The following is a 6,000-nucleotide window of genomic DNA, read 5'->3' as shown; positions in this document are numbered from 1 at the left end:
ATCAAACTAGAACTCAAATTCCCATAGAACACTCAAATTCTTCTAATACAACTTATTCATCCTTCAGTTCTTAACATTGTCAGATCAACAGCTGTTCAAAGTCATTTTGGGTAGTTAACAAGCCCAATGAGGAACTCATGATAGTAAAGTTCATGATCATGCATTATTCTATTTCGATCATCTGAGTCTTTTTTTTTCACTAAGTTGGATATATGGATCTTTTTAGGCGATTGAATTTAATTCTCTACTATATTATCTTTTAAATACCTGTTCATTAGAATATTTATTAGTCTTCATATTATCTTAAATATATTTTTAAATTTTTTCTTAATAAATGTACTTTTGATTTAGTATATATTAAATTAAAGTAAATATATATTTTAAAATTAAAATAAATATATATTAAATTAATAAAATAATTTTATTAAATTTTGATTAAATTTATTTAGATTATTCTATTATAGTTAGGAGTTGATTTAAAATTAATTATTAATATAAGATTTTTTGATTTTGTTCTTTTGTAAAAAAGGTGAAATCTATCATTTGGTGATTTCATAATCATTTGTGAGGAGATAAATTGAAAAGTTACAGTTTGACCACGATAGAGGAATGGATATTATTTCGCCTTCGTCGATAATCCACTCAGCTATTCTAGGCGGCAGACAATGGGTGAAAGATTTCATTGGACATGGAACGAAATTTTAAATCTTGATATATATATAAAAGATAAATTGTATTCCGAATTTATTTAATAGGCAAACCATGATGGAAGTACCTCTAAATAGAATAAAATAATGTACGCCTCATTCAAAATGTTGGTAAATTTGCCTTCTATAACAGGAAAGAATCTAAACTTAGAAAGGAATAAAATCGATGCGAGCGGGAAATTGTCTGTGAATGATTAGATAGATACGATGCTTAATAACCTTACAAACGTGTCTTCCATATTTCCATCGTTTCTCTTCGTATAATCAATCCCTAAGAATTCTCATACACAACTGCTGTTCTCTGAAACCCGCAGTGCTGTGGTTCTATTCTATCTGTGAGTCTCGATTGAGATTTTGCTGATTTGTTGTTCATCGGCTTTCAGGGTTTGATCCAGTTTCTGTTGTGTTCCCTTGTTGCACCAGAAGATTTCTCATACTTGTGCTTCTTTAGAAGTTTTCTTTCCTGCCTAGTAATCCAGATTATATCGCTTTTTTCGATAGTATTTCTGTTTTTTTTGTAATCTTTACTTTTCCTTCAACCTTCTTCATCTGAAAATCTTCTTATGTTTCTGAATTCTTGTATCAAATGCAGAATTTCTCAGTCATTATTCGTCGACTTCAGAATGGTAGAGAATTCTTCTGGTCCAAGCAAACTTCACTTGAAGAAGCAGCTCATTCGATATGGAAAAACTCCAATGCTGCGAGAACCTCAACTTTTCCCATCTTCAACCTCTGCTGCTTGCCAGATTCATGAAAAGGAAGCCGAGGCGAAGTCGACAGGAGTAAACAAAAGAAGAAGAAAAAAGATATATCTATATGATCCGGGCAATCATTCTAGCAACTCTGAGTACGCTGATAGTCTTAAATCAGTATCAGAGAGTTTGGGATACAATTCGAGCAATCATGTCAGAAGAACCAGAAGTGAGAAAAGCCTTGATGATTTCATGTCTATGTGCAGAAGTGCTGTCTCGAAAGCTCGATCCTTCTGCGACTCCAAGTCAGAGGAGTTGGAACATCAAGCACAGATTGGCAGGCATAAGCCAGCGCACTCTTACATTTCATCAAGAAGCAGGCATTGTGATACTGTTGGTTCTCTTCGTGGATCTTCATCAATTTTTGATGGATTTGGTGAAGTTGGACTGTATCAGCTGCATCAAAGAAGAACTCAAGGCCACAGGTCTGGTGAAGCTTCAGCATTTCTTGATGGATTAGGCGAAGTCGGACAGCATCATCGAGGGTATAGGTCTAGCAGAAAAAAGGATGATCGTCGTGGAAGTAAGATCAGGCATCACAGCGAAAAGAGTAAAAAGAATTCATCCCTTTCAAACAATCATGAATCTCTCTCGCAGCGCTACCAAAGCGTGCCACTGCTAGAAGATGATGATCTCTCAAGTAGCATACAGGAACTTGAATTGGAGGCCTTCAGTCAATTGTGTCCAACTAACCACACAGCTCAAGAAGACAGGGAATTGATCCTTCATGGAGGATCTGGCAGAGAGATTCTGGAGAGCAGAAGTCTATCTGAGAAGTACAGACCAAGGTCTTTCGAAGAAATACTTGGCCAGCCATTTGTGGTTGAATCTCTTAAAAATGCCATTTTGAAGGGAACATCACCTGCATTTGTGTTTCAAGGCCCTTCTGGGACAGGGAAAACCACTGCTGCAATGGTTTTTGCAGCAGCTCTTAATTGTGAGTCGACCGACGATAAGCGACCCTGTGGATCATGCAACACTTGCACTGATACATTGTACAACAGGAATGGGTCAATTATAGAGCTCGGCACCAACACTAAAAAGGGAATGAACAGGTTGAGATACATACTGAAACATGCAACTTCAGCAACCTCAATCAGGCAATTTGTACTTGTTGTTGATGGATGCCGCATCTTGTCACCGGAAGTTTGGTCGGAGCTTTGCAGAGTCGTCGAAGATGCTCCTCCTCATGTTGCTTTCATCTTCACTGTAACCCATCAAGCTAATCTGCCACATTCCATCATGTCACGTTGCAAGAAGTACAGATTCTTAAAGATATCTGAGGCAGATATTGTTAGTAGATTGAGAATATTGTGTGCAAAAGAAAACATTGACATTGAAGAGGAAGCTCTGGAAGTAATAGCTCGCTGTTCATGTGGATCTCTTCTCGAAGCAGAAATGATGTTAGATCAGTCGACTTTGCTTGGAAAGAGGATCACTCCTACGACCGTCAAGGATCTTGTAAGTTAGCCATGTTCTATAGCTATTGAACTTATCGAACTGGAATGCATTTTGAGTCTTCACTTTTTATGTCTTTGAAGAAGCCACATTGTCTTTGGAAATATAGGACACAGTGTCTTGGTTCACATAACTGAGATCATCTGACATTCTGAAAAACAAAACAAAACAAAACAAAATTGATGATCATAGTTGTAAACCTTATGCAGAACCTCATTTGTGTGAAGTTCATATATTGGAGATTAGTAGACTTGTTGCATTCATAAACAGACTTGTACTCTTCTTAATGAGAGCGAAAAACAGATGTTAAAACATTTTATGAGAGCTAAAATGAACAAGTCCAGCATCAAGTGTTTCCATCGTGCTACCTTCCTGGCTATTGTCATTTGTTCATATTCCATACACGAGATTCGCTAATAGAACGAACTTACTAAACTTGAAAAATCTCTAGGTGGGTTTTGTCAGTGATGATACAGCACTTGGTCTTCTTGAGGCAGCCTTGTCATCAGACACTATTGAGACAGTGAGAAAGTCTAGAGAGCTTATGGACTCTGGCATTGATCCAGTGGCACTAATGTCTCAGTTAGCAGGGTTTCTTACAGACATCATTGCAGGAACTCACAAGCTTGCCACTCAGCAAGGCAGTGATGTGCCTTATGGCAAAAATATTTGTAAGTAAACTCCTATAGTGGATCTATTTCTTCTAGCATATAAATGGAGCATTGTACTATTGACGTTGCATGCCGGTTTTTCCATAATGAAAGATGGAAACATGATGCTTTGTCTTTCATTCAGTGACTGAAATGAAGCTTGATAGATTGCTACAAGCACTGCAGATTCTATCTGATGCAGAAAAGCAGCTAAGCCTTTCAAGCGAACCATCGACATGGTTTACTGCAGCTCTAATAAAGCTCAGTAGCCACAACCCGGAACCTAATACTCCAAGCAGTTGCTCCAGGAACAGCAATGAGAAACTGAATGATGCATCAAACAAGCCGAAACATGCTTCGAAGAACAGTTTCAGTCATCCACTAAGCATCACATCCTCTATTTCTAAAGTTAAATCTGGATCCTATAGCACTCAAGCTTCTCATTTGATTGGCTCACAAGTGGATGAAGAAAGATCACAAGATCTAACATTGCTTATTCAGAGTTCAGGAAGAAACAATGGGGGCGACTATAAGACATTTCTTCATGAACAAAGACTGGACAATGCATGGAAGGAAGAAGCTAAAAAAGGTGAAACTGAATTCAGAACTCACTCGAGAATCGACAGCAGCCACAGTTTGTGGCATTCTGACTCAAGAAATGTTGACCAAAATGGTCTTGCAAGGATAATTGCAGGATCAACAAACCAATGTGCATTCAACACTGATACCAACAAGTTAAATCCCCAAAGAAGCCAACATGTTTACAAGAGAGAACACAACCGCATGTCGAAGAGGCATCACCCTACTCTTTCTCCAAGCCTATTGCACATTGACAACCTCATGGCAGACTTGGCCAACAAAAAGCAGTAAGTAATTTATGCAATTTTCTTCAATACAGATATGCTGCGCTAAATACAAGATTGATTTGCAGGATTTTTAAAAAACTTCCAACCAATCTGTTCCCCTCTTTTATTCTTAAAAAAGTTATAATATTCTTCATATGGGCATTGAATACTTAAACAAAACAAAAAAAAAAACAACTTATTGTGAAAACGTAGCCTTAGGAGAAAGAAATAACTCGTAACCTTATGCTCTTACTTGAGTCTGAAAACTGACTCCATATTCAGTGAACTGTAAGAGATCAAAATGACTTTGTCAGTTGCTTCACTCGATTCTGCTTCACCGTTTACAGGGGGCATGAGGTTGCAGCTGAGTACGATGGATTTTGCTGCTGGAAGACTAGCAAGCCAAAGAATAGAGAGGTAGGTATTGAATCATTCTGCTACCGTTGCTCCCTTCTTTCTATGGATTGAATCACCAAGCAGTTGGTCGTTTACTTTGGAATCAGATGAGAGAAGAAAGAGGTGCAAGACCAAACATGGCTGGGATCCTTCCATGCTTTGGCAAGCGTTGGGAAAGGAAGAACAAAGACGGCAAATACAGGATATGAGACTTCCATTCCATGTTTCAGTCAGTTATTTTAGAAATGGTACAATTTTTATTAAAAATACAGAAATATTTTAGATTTTTTTAGATGAATATTATATTGATATTTTTTTATATAAAAAGATCCTATCCTTTTAATTTTCCGCCAAATAAAATTACATTGTTTTTTAATTCTTCCATGGAAATTGCACAAATAATTTATAAAATTATCTCAATGTACTTGATTACATCTTATAGACATGATAATAATGAAAATTAGAATTGTCAATTTGTGTTAGGTTTATCTGATTGCTCCATCTTATCAAATAATTTAAATAGATTATATTAAAATTTTAATAATTCATTTTAAGACGGGTCCAGACTAACCGATTCATCTGAGCCTGTGACTCGTTTTAGCTTGTGGTGGATTTGGATATTTTTTTTTTTCAAAATTTAAAATTAAAATAAAAAATTCAATGGACTTATGTGTTTGGATTGACTTGTGGGTTGAACAAAAAATTCAATAGACTTGTGAACTTGATCCACTATTTCATAATTTAAATTTAAAAATTTTAATATTATATATATATATATATTATTTTTTATTTTGTAATTGGTTCATGAATTAATTCATCTAATCAATAATTCACATTGGATTGAGTCGAAGATTTTTCAACGATGAAATTTTAATAGGTTGATTTGCTTAATTTTTATATCATTTTATAAGCGAAAATGATTTTTTTATAAATATTAAAATAAGATGGTCTTTAATGATTCGAGAAAAGGACTTTTTTTTTAACATTTGTCAAATATATATACACTAACAATGTAATCAAAATGCTTTAAAAAAATACAATTAAAAATATATTTCTAAATATGAGTATTTAAAACTTAAGAAATAGATATTTAATTTTGTTTTATGTTTTCGATAAAGAGTAGATTATCAATTCGAAATAAGATTAAAAGATTACAGAAATTCCGATGGTAAATAGGAAATCCACTTAGAAT

This window comes from Curcuma longa, unplaced genomic scaffold (genome assembly GCF_044706935.1).
Source record: "Curcuma longa cultivar G26 ecotype Majalengka, Jawa Barat unplaced genomic scaffold, ITB_CL_G26_1.1 utg509_np1212_2302976_RagTag, whole genome shotgun sequence".
In the NCBI taxonomy this organism is placed as follows: domain Eukaryota; kingdom Viridiplantae; phylum Streptophyta; class Magnoliopsida; order Zingiberales; family Zingiberaceae; genus Curcuma; species Curcuma longa.
Note: the sequence above shows the minus strand (reverse complement) of the source record.